The sequence below is a fragment of the Triticum urartu genome, chromosome 1A, assembly GCF_056163025.1.
Source record: "Triticum urartu cultivar PI428250 chromosome 1A, HENAU_Tu73, whole genome shotgun sequence".
Taxonomy (NCBI): Eukaryota; Viridiplantae; Streptophyta; class Magnoliopsida; order Poales; family Poaceae; genus Triticum; species Triticum urartu.
In genome coordinates this window covers 164,199,646-164,216,642 of record NC_141873.1, presented here as the reverse complement: position 1 = coordinate 164,216,642, position 16,997 = coordinate 164,199,646, and the positions used below count along the sequence as shown (strand labels likewise).

Genomic DNA, 16,997 nt, shown 5'->3' with positions numbered 1-16,997 from the left:
AACCGGAGCTTCTCACAACACGCATGATGGTTTTCGGTAGGGAACATCCCACCTTTCGGGACGAATCGATATCCATTGCCTCTTATTGCTTTCAAAACTTTTTCTCATGTCAACATAGAACAATAGGAGTGTTGTGCTAGATTTGTGATTTTTGGGGGTTCGTTTGGACATTTTTATGCATTAACTGAGTTTTCAATGCATTTTATGTGCATAATTCAAATTTGAACTACATGCACATGCTCCAGTGCATATAAATTGGTTGAAATATAAAATCTGTGTTCTTGGGTGCATGCTTAGGTCCCATGAAAGAAATGGGAATGAATTTCAAACACTGGGGCACCGTTGATTACCAGCAAAACATTGAGATGCCTGGTTTTTAAATTCTAGTAAATCCAAAACTCGCCTGAAATTCATGAAACTTGGCATGCTATCATGGAGCGGCATCAACATGTCGTGGTACAAATTTTGTCCCATTTCGGGCAGGTTTGGGTACATGCTTCTCACAAACCGGAGCTTCTCACAACAAGCATGATGGTTTTTGGTAGGGAACATCCCACCTTTCGGGACGAAACGATATCCATTGCCTCTTATTGCTTTCAAATTTTTTTCTCGTGTCAACATAGAACAACAGGAGTGTTGTGCAAGTTTTGTGATTTTTCAGCGTTTGTTTGGACATTTTTATGCATTAACTGAGTTTTCAATGCATTTTATGTGCATAATTCAAATTTGAACTACATGCACATGCTCCAGTGTATATAAATTGGTTGAAAAATCAAATTTGTGTCCTTGGGTGCATGCTTTGGTCCCATGCAAGAAATGGGAATGAATTTCAAACACCGGGGCACCGTTGATGGCTGGCAAAACATTGGGATGCCTGGTTTTTAAATTCTAGTAAATCCAGAACTCGCCTGAAATTCATGAAACTTGGCATGCTCTCATGGAGCGGCATCAACATGGCGTGGTACAAATTTTGTCCCATTCGGGGCAGGTTTGGGTATATGTTTCTCAGAAACTGGAGCTTCTCACAACAAGCATGATGGTTTTCGGTAGGGAACGTCCCACCTTTCGGGACGAAACAATATCCATTGCCTCTTATTGCTTTCAAATTTTTTTTCTCGTGTCAACATAGAACAACAGGAGTGTTCTGCGATTTTTTGTGATTTTTCGGGGTTCGTTTGGCATTTTTATGCATTAACTAAGTTTGCAATGCATTTTATGTGCATAATTCAAATTCGAACTACATGCACATGCTCCCGTGCATACAAATTTTTTGAAAAATCAAATCTGTGTCCTTGGGTGCATGCTTAGGTCCCATGCAAGAAATGGGAATGAATTTCAAACACCGGGGCACCGTTGATTGCCGGCAAAACATTGAGATGCCTGGTTTTTAAATTCTAGTAAATCCAAAACTCGTCTGAAATTCATGAAACATGGCATGCTATTATGGCGCGGAATCAACATGTCGTCGTGCAAATTTTGTCCCATTTGGGGTAGGTTAGGGTATATGCTTCTCACAACAAGCATGATGGTTTTCGGTAGGGAACGTCCCCCCTTTCGGGACGAAACGATATCCATTGCCCCTTATTGCTTTCAATTTTTTTCCTCGTGTTAACATAGAACAACAGGAGTGTTGTGCGATTTTTTGTGATTTTTCAGGGTTTGTTTGGACATTTTTATGCATTAACTGAGTTTTCAATGCATTTTATGTGCATAATTCAAATTTGAACTACATGCACATGCTCCAGTGAATATAAATTGGTTGAAAAATCAAATCTTTGTCCTTGGGTGCATGCTTAGGTCCCATGCAAGAAATGGGAATGAATTTCAAACACCGGGGCACCGTTGATTGCCGGCAAAACATTGAGGTGCCTGGTTTTTAAATTCTAGTAAATCCAAAATTGTCTGAAATTTATGAAACTTGGCATGCTATCATGGAGCAGCATCAACATGCTGTGGTATGAATTTTGTCCCATTTGGGGCAGGTTTGGGTATATGCTTCTCACAAACCGGAGCTTCTCACAACAAGCATGATGGTCTTCCGTAGGGAACGTCGCACCTTTGGGGACGAAACAATATCCATTGCTTCTTATTGCTTTCAATTTTTTTTCTCGTGTCAACATAATACAATAGGAGTGTTGTGTGAATTTTTGTGATTTTTCGGGGTTCGTTTGGACATTTTTATGCATTAACTGAGTTTTCAATGCATTTTATGTGCATAATTCAAATTTGAACTACATGCACATGCTCCAGTGCATATAAATTGGTTGAAAAATCAAATCTGTGTCCTTGGGTGCTTGCTTAGGTCCCATACAAGAAATGGGAATGAGTTTCAAACACCGGGGCACTATTGATTGCCGGCAAAACATCGAGATGCTTGGTTTTTAAATTCTAGTAAATTCAAAATTCTGTTAACCACTCATGTGACGCTACGTGTCTTGGTTTTAATGGTTGTAGGAGGTGCCGTGCGGACAGCTGCTTGACGTTGACTGAACGGGAGGCATGCGAGCATCGTCCGGTGCACAGGCTGACCGAGAGGCATGCAAGCTGTCCTCGAGTGCGCAGGCTCACCGGGAAGAGTGTGAGCTGTATGCTGCGTAGGCTCACTGGGAAGCGAGCCCTTTGACTTCCATGGCCGCCCGCCTTACTCGCGTCCTCTCCATTAATGGTGCCCAAGGCGCAATTTAATTCACTTTTTAAATATAAAACACTCATCGCAAACGTTTTAGTTAGAACACCCGTATGCAAACCGATAGCTTTCCCAGGAAGCCATGAGAAAATGTGCCAAGCAGGATTTCTGCAGCTCTTGATCGCAAACGATTAAGATAGAACACATGTATGCAAAGTGAGAGGAGCGCAGGATTTATGCATCCCTTCAGCGCAAACGGTTGTTTTGGATGACCCGTGTGCAACCACGTACAAACAATTTGGTAAGATTTGCATCTGTCATATTGGGTATGTTGCCATTTGTCAAACTGGAAAGATTTACATTCGTTGATCTAGTAACGTTGCCATTTGTCAATCCTTGTAACACTGCGATTTGTCAAAATATGTAGCTAGAAAGCATTAGCACTATGTAATTTTTGCAACTAAGATTCAGTAATTAAGCATAGATTTCATTCATACATTAAGCAGTCATTCTTAATTTATACAAACAGTTCAACTTGAAAACTGAACCGACCAAACTTCTCCCCAATTGTTGCCAACCACGTACTGAAATAGCTAGTTCAACTATATATACTAGCTAATTTTAAGTGTGTTGTACAGTTCGACCACACATCTATAGTGAGATGAACTGAATAAAATAGCCCCTAAATACAACTACTACCATGAATGGGCTTTGTGCTACTTCCGACAGCCTCTCCTCTGCCGAGCGCGCTTAGTAAGAGGCAGAGGAGGAGGAGGAGGAGCCTACCAACGAGCTGGAAAAATGCAATATGGTGCCTGCCGCTGCTGCACGTTCAGCGACGCTCGCCAGCTCGAACGCCCACTGCCGCTCCAGACGACCCCTCTCAAAGCGGCCGGACAGCTCGTAGATCTCCTGATTCCTCGCCTCTGCATCGACATGTGCTGCAGCCACGACTGCGGTAAGGCTCTTTGCGTGCTCGACGAGGCGCTCCTCCACTCCCCGCAGGAACCCGATGTAGCGCGCAAGGTCACTGACGCACATGTGGGCCTCCACCTCCGCCCCTCCTTCGGGCGGCGGTGGCAGAGCGGGTGATGATCCCGGCGGTTGACGGTAGGCTGGCAGCCATGGCGGCCGACAATGGGGTGGCGGCCACGACCACCACCTCCTGCCTTCGGGCCGTGGTGGCGGAGCGGGTGATGGCCACGGTGGCCGGCAGTGGGGTGGCGGCCACGATAGCCACCTCCTGCCTTCGGGCCACGGTGGCGGAGCGGGAGATGACCCTGGCTTTCGACGGTCGTGTGGCAGCAACGGCGGCCGGCAACAGCTGCCGACGGGAAGCATCCGTGGAGCGTGTGGTGGGTGTTCCGCGCACACCCAACAGGGACGCCACACGCACTACACTATGCCGGGGACTGCGCCGCAGCTACATGCCGGCTGTCGTGGAATTGTCACGGCAGATGTCCTAGTGTGAGGACTTAGTCGTGAGGCCAACACTTCTTTGTAGTAGCTTGAGAGGGGTTGAGCGGAATCGAGAGACGCAACATAAGACAAGGATTTAGACAGCTTCGGGCCCCGGTAAACATCATCCGGTAATAGCCCTACATGTTGTTTGTGGCTAGGTCTCATTATGCTCATGTGGGAGACGCCGTAAATCCAGCTATCCTCTCTTTGTGTCTAGCCTTAATGATTCTTTTCTTGTCCATCCCCCTTTGGGGAGCCCTGCCCCTCCTTATATATGTTGAATGGGCGGGTTACATGACTAGTCCTAGTAGGATCAGGATTAACCTATTACAAGTGGAGTCCTAGTCTTGCTTCCTTTGTAGGAGAATATTCATTATGCCTTTCCTCTTAAACCGGCCCACCATAACATGAGCCGGCCTTCTGGGCCTTGGGCCTAGTCTTCTATCTAACCCGCCGTTAGGGCCATCCGTGAGTCGCCAGGCTCGTGAGTCGCCACTCCGGCGGGTTACCAATGAAAACGCCAAGCCCGGCCGGGTCATACCGCGGGGTATATCCCCGACATTAGCCCCCAGTTTAATTTGGATTTATCCATGTTAAACTGATCCTATAAAATAAACACAAGAACAAACTTGAAAGGTTGTGCTCCGGGTTAAATGTTTTCCTGAACCGGCACCTGATCATCTTTAAGTCCTTTGTCATTTCCTCCTGGATGCATACTCAAGATCTTATAGCAAATCTCTTTTAACAGATATGTCCAAACCTTGCCAATGCAAAAAATCCAGGAACTTCTTGTAAAAAATCCGGGTCAATTGGCCAACTTCATAACCAATTTGCTGACATTGGCTCTTGTAGAGAAATATTATAAGAAATAATCCATTTGAGTCGGCCTTCAATGCTCTGACTTGACAAAAATATTGGTCTTGAAATATTCAACTGATATTCAGCCGGCTTAAAGATGTAGATCTTGCCGATTTATGATTGCCAAAATTGCCGGGTTAAAAATAAATGATGCAGGGTCATGATTGTTGCAGACACCGGGTTAATCTGGTCTACTCCAAACTGAGAATTTGAAGATCTTTTCTCCCTTATATGCATATCACCTGTAGCCCCCAAGTGCCGGGTTGTCATGCTTGCAGCAACTTGGGACTTGTAATTGCCTTATGCTCATGAAAACTTCAACCAGTGTAGCCCCCAAGGGCCGGGTCATTATGTAATAATGAGCAGGGACTTTGTAGATATAACCATGTAAACTTTGAACAACAACGTGTAGCCCCCAAAGGCCGGCTTAGTAAGATAATACTGAGTTGGGACTTTGTATATAATTTATTGATAATAACATCATATAATATAATCTCCACCGTGAGGCTTGAACCGACGTCCACAAGGTTAAGAGCTTTGTACTCTACTAACTGAATAGTGGACCATTCAATATAATGGATTAATGCTTGTGTACCTTGAATTTTTGACAAGAGCAATTGGTAGCCCCCAAGGGCCGGCTCATTACAATGTGACGAGTCGGGTCTTCAATAAGTTGAACAAAAAGTGATTTTACATTAGCCCCCAAGTGCCATGGTGCATGCTAGCAGTGACATGGGACTTGCATATTTGATGTAATCTCAATTTAAATAATGTAGCCCCCAAGTGCCGGGTCGTAAGCCTGCAGCGACTCGGGACTATTCCCTCCATTGTAAAATAAATCATGCCCATTGATAAAATAATAGCCATTGCGCTGAAGCGACTTTGAAGACCTCCATCATAATACTGGCTATTGATAACCATAATAAAAATCCAGCCATGTTGGCCATTAAAGAATTGAATAATATGATCCGGTTTTGAAAACCTCAATCATTCAATATCATCATGAAAATCCAGCCAATTTTGGCTATGAAAGATGTAAATACTTTATCAGTTGACAAGTAAATTCGGTGTTTAAATACTCGGCGGCTCTTGGCTGATGGCGACTTAATGCGCATTCATTGTAAGCCGGAATGTTTGTAACCCAACGGCTTATAGCCTTTGAGAAAATCCAGAATGGACAACCCTTTTGAAACATCAATTTTGATGATGAGCTTGAACTTAATCATTTATATAAGTCACAGTTCTGCAAATCCTGCACAGAGTTTAAACAACATACGCCCTGGCGACTTAACGTCAAAAGCCAGGGCGGGTAACCACCCAAATGTAGTCTTATCATGCACGCAAGTAGATCACAAGATCCCTTGGCGGTTTACCGCAGGGCGGGTCATAATATCTCACATATAACCACTGTGATATTGAATTTGTACTGCCGGTTTACATGACCTGTGCAGTAAGGGTGATAACCCAATCCTTAGAAGCCAATACTTCCAAATATATGATGATTGTCACATGCTGGCGACTTATCGTCCAAAGCCAAGCCGGATTTAAACGAAACCACACTTATACTTAGATCTGAACAAAAATGTCTCAAGACAAAACCAAAGATTGTTTGAAAAACCTTAAACCAAATAAAAATCGAGGTTTCTAATTCGAATATGATCAGTAAACCGTTCCAAAGGGGTTAAGCTAGGATTCGAATACGATCATGTAGCCCCAAGTGGCTTTGGTGTTGCGCGATCAAGAGGGTACCGATAGCTATGTTCTCTTTGGTTCGAATATGACCTATGTTTGAACAGGAAGCCCCCAAATGACCTTGAGAGGTTTTTAACGACCCTGATTCGAATACGATCCAAGTCAGACCCAAAAGGGGTTAAGCTATGATTCGAATACGATCAAGAAGCCCCCTGGTGAGTTTGGCAGTGTGCCGATCAAGAGGGTACCGAGAGCTATGTTCTCTTTGGTTCGAATACAACCTATGTTTGAACCCATGAAGCTCCCAAGTGACCATATAAATTTTGGCATCACGCCGATCAAGAGGGTATCGATAGCTATGCTCGATGAGCAGGAAGCCCCCAAGTGACCATAATAAGGTAAGCCATAAGGCAGGATACCCATGTTTGAACCGCACATCATGGCAGCAAGTTCTCTTTGGCAACCTTTAATTTTTCTGAGAACTCGAATCTTGCGAGAGATTAATTCTTCTTGAACCGGAACTTTAAACCGGATTTGAAACCTTCAAAACTTTGTGGGAGACAGATTGTCCTTGGGCCGGATGTTTGAACCAGATTTGGGAGTTCAAAAGCTTTGTAAGAGAGAAATTTACCTTGAGCCGGATGTTTGAACCAGATTTGAGAGCTTCAAAGCTTTGCGGGAGAAAGAAGTCTCTTGAACCGGATTTTAAATCGGAATCTTTATTTTGAGCCGGAAATTTTCTGACGGCCTTTTAAGTTTTCACCAATATGGTGGTAGCCTCCGGGACCGGGTTATCTTCCCTCCAATGATCCGGAGCTCTTGAATGGGTCATATCCTTGTAGCCCCCGAGTCTTAAGATGACTCGAGGAGTTGCCTTGAGATTCTCCGTATTTGACCATAGCAGAAGGTGTATATAATAGGTGTCAATAGCGCGATGTGAACCCACAGAAGGTTGAAGTGACTGCGGCGGTTTATAAATGATCTGTATGAGTCGTGTCAGCAACTCGGCCAATAGTTCCTTCCAACTGGCTATTTGAAGTTAACCAAACTGTAGGGGCGGCGACTTGCATGCCTGCCCATTGAGCCATCCAGTGCAGATGGCGGTTGATGATAATTTGCCTCCAATTTGAAAGAAAACCGGGCTACCCGAGCAGTGACTGGCTTTATGTTCAATAAATAGCTCATGCAGATAGGTGCGGCCTGGTGTGTTGATATAGACCAGGCCGCGAGAGACGGACAGCAAACACGACCACGGCTTCAGAGGCAGCACAGATAGCTGAGTTGGCCGCGGTGTTATAAGCCGCCGTGGACGGGTGCGTTAGCCACATCATGTTGATGTAAACTGGTCTGTAGAATGGCGGCTTGCACATATATTCATCGAGCGTGATGGTATGGTCAGATGCTAGCGCATTATAATGGTGACGCGAGTTATACTTCCATGACACGGCCATAGCTTTTGTGATGAAAAATTGCTCTTGCATAAATAATATCGCAAGCCGGAGTAATTTGTTATTTTAAAGAATAAAAAATATATCAATAAAAATTGATTGGGCATATTTCACCTTGAGTGGGTCGGCCGAAAATTATCAGCCACGGTGTTGAAGATCACAACGGTGAAGTTGAAACTAACCATGAGTGGGTCGGCCGCGAAAGTAAACAAATGAGTCGGCCAAGGTGTTGTAAGGCGGCGCAGACGAGCAAATTGTCCACCGCATTGTAAGACGGTGCGGACGTGTGAACCGACCACGAGGGCGGATGGGCGAGTCGTCCTAGGCACTGTAAGGCGGCGCGGACGGACGAGTCGGCCGGCGTGTTGATGTAAACTGGACCGCGACACATATGTCCGTGAAGCTGTGTGGCACAGCCGAACGTGCATCCGCGGTATGATGGCATAAACAATTGTCCTGTGTGAAAATGTTACAGGGACAATAATTGTTCTTTGACAAAGAACAATAAGTCTTTCATAAAATAAATTTAGATGGATATCACCTGACTCGCCCGGACAACAGATGAGTCGGCCGCAGCGCTGTAAGCCAGTGCGGACGGGCGAGTCAATCACGAAGACTGGTCTGAAGGTAGGTCGCTCGTGCATGTTGAACTACCCCTTCCTTTTTTTCTAAACACCCGGTTTTTTTGAATCGCGCGTCTGCTATTTGAATCGCGTGTCATGGCGGCTCAAAAGATTGTTGGAAGTGACGCAATAAAAAACGCCAGCAAAAACTTTTGAGCTGAATAGATCTGCGAGCATAAAATAGCATGAGCACACAACATATATTTTGTATAATGCGCATTAAATACACAGAGAAATTTAACGGAGACGAGTGCACCTGATTAGATCCGTAGACATGTGCAGAGCAATTTGTAAACAAGGCGAGGCCGCGTGGCTAGGGTGGCTCGACGCGCCGGCGAGGTAACTTGGTGGTAGCGACTTGTGGCGGCAGAACCGGTTTAACCCGGCGGAGGACATCAGCGAAGGATGGTCAGCGCCGGCAACTCACACCCAGCAAGATGAGACCATGACATCGGGCTTCGGCAGCGGAGGCGGCAGCCTCTGGCGCGGCAGTACGACGTTGGTTGGGGAGCCCATCGCTGCTCAAGGCGCAGCTCGGCGGGTCAACAGAACGGATCAACAGAGGAGTCTGAGCCCGTGGAGAATCTATTTCAGGGTCGTGTCCCTTTTGTTTGCTCACGTGAGAACCATGCAACGTACTTGCTAGCTAGCAACTTCCGTGTCCTTTCCTTTTTCTCCTTTGCACTTGATCCATATTCGAGTCCAAGTAGTACTCCACCTGATGTCTTGAGGCACGTGGGATCAGTTTTTTAGGCTAAACGCCGCTGTTTTTTATGGGAAGAAGAAGCAGCGTGCTATGGAGCTCATAGTACACCCGGCGACACACGAATTCTTGTCCATATTGCTGGATCGCTCATAGTACACCCGGTGACACACGATCTCTTCTCTCCTGTTGGTCCTTTGTACAATGACGTGGTGCTCTACAACTCAAAGTAATACTAGCAGTAGCGACAAACATCATCGGGACTTGGCGCACAGGTGAAACATGCTGCAACCGAAAATCAAGGTCTTTGGTGACTTGCGATTTGACTGCGTCCCGGCGACGTGGTCCGTGCACTGATCGATCTCAAACACGCCTTCGACTTGCAGTACTGATGGGGCACCTGACGCGATCTTAATTTTGTTAAACTCAAACCTTCATATTTCCAAACACGGGCTTCTCAATCCCTAAAGAGATCCCTCCAAAGACTCATCACCACTGTGCGCGAGCCCCACGATGGTCGCCAACTATCGTGGAATTGTCACGGCAGATGTCCTAATGTGAGGACTTAGTCGTGAGGCCAACGCATCTTTGTAGTAGGTTGAGAGGGGTTGAGCGGAATCGAGAGACGCAACATAAGACAAGGATTTAGACAGCTTCGGGCCCTGAAAAACATCATCCTATAATAGCCCTACATGCTGTTTGTGGCTAGGTCTCATTATGCTCATGTGGGAGACGCCGTAAATCCAACTCTCTTCTCTTTGTGTCTAGCCTTAATGATTCTTTTCTTGTCCGTCCCCCTTTGGGGAGCCCTGCTCCTCCTTATATATGTTGAAGGGGCGGGTTACATGACTATTCCTAGTAGGATTAGGATTAACCTATTACAAGTGGAGTCCTAGTCTTGCTTCCTTTGTAGGAGAATATTCATTATGCCTTTCCTCTTAAACCGGCCCACCATAACATGAGCCAGCCTTCTGGGCCTTGGTCCTAGTCTTCTATCTAACCCGCCGTTAGGGCCATCCGTGAGTCGCCACTCCAGCGGGTGACAAATGGAAATGCCAAGCACGGCCGGGTCATACTTTCGGCCGGGTCATACCACGGGGTATATCCCCGGCGCCGGTCGTGAGGGTTTTTATAGCAGGCCGGTAAGCATTGGGATTTTGGAGGGATTTCACTGAGACGGGCGGGAAGCTTGCGCAGGAACCTGTGAGGTTGCGTGGGAACGGGATCACCGACGATTCATTGGCACCACCATTTGGCCAAAAGAACACCCCCGCGCGCTGCGCAAGCTTGGGCTATATGCCATCTGCGACAGCGGGGTGACAAGACGTGCGTGAGGAGGACGAGAGGACACGTACACATACAGTTAATAAAAAAACGTTTGCGATTTAATTACCTACGAATGCATGTCGCCATAGATTATATCGTTGGAGTCGTATTTGAACATAGTTTCCAGCTATACAATTTTTGTAACATGCATTAACACTTTTTGGTTAAATTTAAGGTTATACACCAGCAAGCGTTTGCCCGCAACACACACGACTTATTCCATCACAAACAACTCTGATGGATCAACTGTCTGCCACGTATCGCACACACAACTCTAATCTGATTCGTGCTTGATGTCTCAGACATCGCTCACACAGTTCATCTTATTTGCCACGTATCACTGTGTCATCCTCTGCTCGCGTCCCTCGGCAAGCTCTGCTCGCCGTTAGGCGCCGCAGCGCGCTCGGTCACGTCCATCAGTGTGCTCTGCTCGCGTCCATCGGTGCGCTCGGCCTGTGGAGAGCTTTTCCTTGAGGCGACTGCGGAGCGCTCTGCTGGCGTCCCTCCGCGCGCGCTCTGCCAGCGGTTGGGCGTGCGCACGATCACGTCAGGGGCCACATATGCATCTGGTTGCGCCGCGTGCGTTGCCACATGATGCAGTTACGTGCGGTGCGATGGAGTTACGCGCTGCAAATTAGAACTGCCATCAGGGCTTGCGGATATTCCTGGCTGTCCGGCTTCCCCTCTAATTCCCACGGCCATTATAACCTTAGTCTCTTCAACCTTTCAATCATGCCCCACAACACAACAAGCACACCCACGACGACACATAGAGAGGGGATGTCCAGTGGCGCCCCAATGGAGATCGGCGAGCATAGAGTGGAGACCCACGCGAGGGAGACGGATCTCTCGGTGGTGTACACCATCGACCCGGCCGTGGTGGACGACTACATCAACATCGTTGATCAGCTGCTTGCTAGAGACAAGTACAAGGTGGTTGGCCTCGACCTCCAGTACACCACCGATCGTCCCGGCATAGATCAGAAGGTTGCCGTCGCCCAGTTGTGCGTGCACCATCATGTCCTCATCTACCACTATTGCATGGCCACAGAGCCTTACGACTGTTTCAACAGGTTTGTCAACAGCACCGACTACAAGTTTGCCACGGTGGATACCAAAGACGATGTAAAAGCACTCAGTGTTACGGGCTTGGCCTGCAAGAACCTTGTCGAAATTAGTGACCACTAAAGGGTCTGGGTAGCACGAGGGAGGACTCCCTCGTCGAACTCGCCTCGGCCATCATCGACCCCTACTACGAAAAGATGAAGCAAGATGCCCAGAGAACAAGTCCCGTATCCTAGCACCAGGCCTGGATGCGGCAACTGGATGAACCTCACCCCAAGTTCGCGGCCAAGAGCTTGTACACATGCTACGAGATGCACAGGTGGATCGTTGACATGCGGAAGTGCCTCATTACCCAAATCGATGAGCCTGGATCGAGCCACAAGAAGAGCAAGCATCACAAGAAGTAGATGATGATCAGATGATCGTTTATGCTAGTTAATCATGTATGTAATATATAGTTTACTTTATTGGTGTGTGTGGAAATGTCATGTGTGTAGTAGCCACCTATGTAATTATGCATGTAACAGTTTACTTTAGTGTGTGCAAATACCATGGTTGTAGTAGCCACCTATGTAAGTGGATGTTTAATTTGGTTATGCAAGCCAGTCTATTCTGATAATATTATCAGAATAATTATTCTGATAACACTTCTGCACTGCACGCTCAAGGCGAGGGCACTGCACTTTCTTTAGCAAGAGCACTGCATTATACAGACTAATGAACTTCGTGTCGTAAAAAACTGTACGCAGTGTTTTTTCGGTACTGTTTTTGCTCTAGTTTTTTAACCGTTTATTGGAACGAGGCGTATGATATACCGTTGGAAAGCTATGGATTAGGCGCAACTTCGCCATGTTGAACACTTTTTGAGATTCCTCGCGGTTTAAGAGCAGTTTCAAAAACGGTGCGGCAGATGATGAGTGGCAACGAGTGTATTTTCATGATTTTTTCTAAACCACTCATCGGAATAAAGCAAATGATACACCATTGGATAGATATCGTCGAGGAACATCTTTTTCATAACTATTGTTTTCTCCAATTCGTTACGGTTTAAGAGAAGTTTTAAATTTACTAAATCGTGGAATTCTGGTTTTCTTGAAATTTTTGTAATTTTCGGTACTGTTTTCGCTCTATTTTTTGAACCGTTTGTCGAAACGAGGCATGTAATATGTCGTTGGAAATCTATGGACAACGCGCAACTTTCATATGTAGAAATGTTTTTGAGATTCCTTACGGTTTTAAGTTAATTTGGAAAATCGTGCGGCGGACGACGAATGTCAGCGGTTTTTTTCGTGAAATTTTTACAAACCGCTGGTCGGAATGATGTAAACGATACGCCGTTGGAAAGATATCGACGAGGCGCAACTTTTTCATGTAGAACACTCTCTCTAATTCTTTACGGTTTAAGAGGAATTTCGAATTTACCAAAATACGGACACTGTGTTTCGCGACACCCAAATCGACGTAGGTATTTCATCCGACTGAAAACTGCACTCCATCGATTGAAAAACCGCACTGCATCATACGGGTAAGAGAACTGCATGGTTTCTTTTTTGTGGGACCTAAATTTTTGAAGACGAGGAAGAAAACTGCATTGTTTTAGACTGAAAACCGCACTGCATCAGACTGTCAAGCGCACTACATTTTTTAAATGCATTTTTGTTTCAAATGTAGTGTACTAAAAAGTCCTTCATATTGAACTTCTTTCAAGATCAAAGTGGACCGCATTTGCATGTTTTTTAAAATGCATTTTTAGACCAAAGTGCAGCGCATTGGCATTTTTAAAAAAATTCATTTTTGTTTTAAATGAAGTGTACCAAAAAGTTCTTCATAGTGGACTTTTTTGCAAGACCAAAGCGCACTGCATTTGCATGTTTTAAATGCATTTTTCTTCGTAGTGGACTTTTTTACAAGACCAAAGCGCACTGCATTTGCATGTTTTAAATGCATTTTTGTTCTAAATGGTGTACAATTCCTCCAAAAATAATAAAAAGTGAACTCCTCTATTCATTTATTTTACAAAGTGAACTCCTTTGTTTTGCAAAGTGCACCGCAAAAGTTTTCTTAATGAGCTACATCGATTTTAACAAATTATACACCATGTCCTTACAAATTTGCCAAAAAACAAAATCCTCCAAAAATAATAAAAAATACACTCCTCTATATATTTTTTTACAAAGTGAACTCCTTTGTTTTGCAAAGTGCATCGCAAAGGTTAACCACCGTGTTCATGTTTTGTCTGAACTCCCTTCCCCTTCTCAGGTGACAACACTACCCGGTGTGAAGAACTCCTTGTATTATTACCTATTCTCCGATAGCAAGATGCAATCACTTCATTTGTTTCTAGTCTAGCTGTAGAAAACATAGGCACAAAAATTCTGGATGATGGCGTTAATAGAGTATGTGAGCATCAAATATGAAAAACTAAAAGATGGTAACTTTGGCAAGAAACAAAATAGGAAGATGTCCAAGGAGCTCACCCGAGACTGAGCTTTTGATGCTGTCGTCCCAGAATACACCTGCAAACTGCACAGACAAGAGCACCGAGTTGCACCACTTGGACATGGGCGTGGCCTTGTACTTCTTCCCCATGCCGTCGGAACCGCGTGCAATGAGCTAGTGAGCTGCATGTTCTGCGGACGCTGGACTGCACCACTTGGACGCAGGCCTGGCCACACCATGAACCAGCGAGTTGCACGGCTACGTTGCTGTCGGTGTTGTTCCTGCAGCAGATGAGGAGAGGACCACATTGACTGGGGCAGGGCAACACGGCTCGAGCAGCGGCTTGCCTCCATGTCGAGCAGCCGGTTTTATTTCTCGGCAGCTACCTCAGCAGACGATGCACGGCAGTGATGGCAACAACTACTCCTCATTCAAAGGGACATGGCTACCAGCTGCTTCTAGAGGACACCCAGGAGAGCAGTTCGCCCAGCATCTTCATGCGGTGCACTCATTCAGGTGCTGCAGTGCCCAGGAGAGAAAAATACATCTTCACAGAGGCAGAATAAAGCAAAACTTTAATAGTAAAAATAATTGCTCGCCGTGGGAGCTGCAATATATCTTCACAGTGCACACGAAAGAGCTGCACCGGAGGGCTGCAATGTATTGCACCAAGAGAGAGAAGAAAGGATGAAGACAATAATTGCTCGCCGTGGGCACTCGTCGGAAGATGCATTTGTCAAGGTGCTCACCGGAGCTCCAATTCATGCGGCGCATCAAGCTATCAAGGTTGGGGCCGACGGCAAATCCGGGATGGGGACCGGGGAGGGAGGCGAAGGTGCAAGTCGTCATGCACCCCGTCTTCGCGGACTGCACACACATGGGCAACGTACTGCACGGCGCTGCCGCCTACAGTGCACGACAGAAGGTAGGTGGAAGAGGGGTTACCACCCTCCATCGACGTGGGATGAGCTGCCGGACCTGCAAAACAGAGAGGAGGGGGATGGATGAGTAGCAGGGGGAAAAGATGGCAAAACGACCCGGGCTAGCTGCCGGAGAGCCCTGCCACGCCACCACCACCGGAGAGGACAAGGAGGAGGACCAAGGAGACAACCACTGCCAGATCTTGCCGCGGAGTCAGCCTGTTGGTGCGCCATGGGAAGAGCACTCCCGGAGGTCGAGGCATCTGCCGCTGGACTGGAGCCTCGCCCTCTTGCAGCCAACCGTCAGGAAGGAAGAAGAGAAGGGGGTGGCGGCGGCTACCGAATCTAAGGCGAGGCGAAGGGGCTGCCGTGGCTGGGGAGGCTGCCCGGCGATGCGAAGCGTGGCGGGGGCGGGGCGAGCAATGTGTGTCAGGGGTGGCGCGGCGGCGGTGCCTGTAGAAGGTGGAGAAGGCGGCGCGGCGCGGCAGCGTGCTAGGTGGTAGAAGGTGGACGTTGCCCGGGCGGTGGCGTCCTGGGATGGAGCTAGGACGACGGTGGCGGGCTGGAATGGTGCTATGGCGGCGGTGGCAGCGCCGGTAGAAGGTGGACAGGGGCGGGGCGGGCCGGCTCGACGGTGTCCAGAGGTGGTTCTCCGGTAGGGAGACGGGGGATTTGGACCGCGGGAGGGCGAGGTGGGGGTCGTGTGGGAGGTGGAGGTGGAGGTGGGGATGAGCCGGGTGGGGGTGGGTAGTTGTATTGGGTTTCTGCTCGCGGGTGCGTGACTGCAGGTGTTATCAGAATGAGAAAAATGTTATTAAAATAAGGTCTTAAGGGGTGTTATTAGAATAGACCCACCCTATATATATATACAGACGGTCTATTCTGCTAATATTAGCAGAATAACTATTCTGCACACCACTTCGGCACTGCACGCTCAACAGAAGCGCACTGCATCATTTTGACGACGAGCACTGCAATAGAGACTAGTGAACTTCTCGTCGGAAAAAATTGCATGCGTTATTTTTTCGGTACTGTTTTCGCTCTAATTTTTTAATCATTTATCGGAATGAGGCGTGTAATATACCATTGAAAAGCTATGGATTAGGCGCAACTTCGACATGTTGAACACTTTTCGAGATTCCACACGGTTTTGAGAGCAGTTTTGCAAATAGTGCGGCGGGTGACGAGTGGCAGCGAGCGTTTTTTCGTGTTTTTTTCTAAACCGCTTGTTGGAATGAAGCAAATGATATGCCGTTGGATAGATATCGTCGAGGCGCATCTTTTTCATATATAAATCTTTCTCTAATTCATTACGGTTTAAGAGCAGTTTCAAATTTACTAAATCGCGGAACTTTGTTTTTTAATTTTTTTGAAATTTTCGGTACTGTTTTTGCTCCAGTTTTCTAACCGTTTGTCGAAACGAGACATATGATACGCCGTTGGAAAGCTACGGACAAGGCGCAACTTTCATATGTTGAAATGGTTTTGAGATTCCTTACGGATTTTAGTTAATTTTGAAAATCGTGCGGCTGACTTCGAGAGGCAGCGGCTGTTTTTTCGCGAAATTTTTACGAACGGCTGGTCAGAATAATTCAAATCATACGCTGTTGGAAAGATATCGACGAGACGCAACTTTTTCATGTAGAACACTCTCTCTAATACCTTACGGTTTAAGACCAGTTTCGATTTTACCGAAAAGCGGACACTCTGTTCTTCGCGAGACCAAAATCGTCATATTTACTGCATCGGACAGAAGAACGCACTGCTTCAGACGAAATACCGCACTTCATTAGATGGTCAAGGGCACTGCATGGTTTCTTTTTGTTTAGACGTATT

The 16,997-nt window shown here is 46.5% G+C and overlaps 1 long non-coding RNA gene across 1 annotated transcript; it reads right to left on the bottom strand.

Annotated features, from left to right (window-relative positions):
* Positions 1–13,783: 13,783 nt before the first annotated feature.
* Positions 13,784–15,899, bottom strand: LOC125553353 (uncharacterized). The gene is made up of 2 exons (XR_007304036.2): positions 15,353–15,899; positions 13,784–15,219 (listed from the first exon to the last, which is right to left on the bottom strand). It is a non-coding gene; the product is annotated as an uncharacterized LOC125553353 (long non-coding RNA).
* Positions 15,900–16,997: the final 1,098 nt, after the last annotated feature.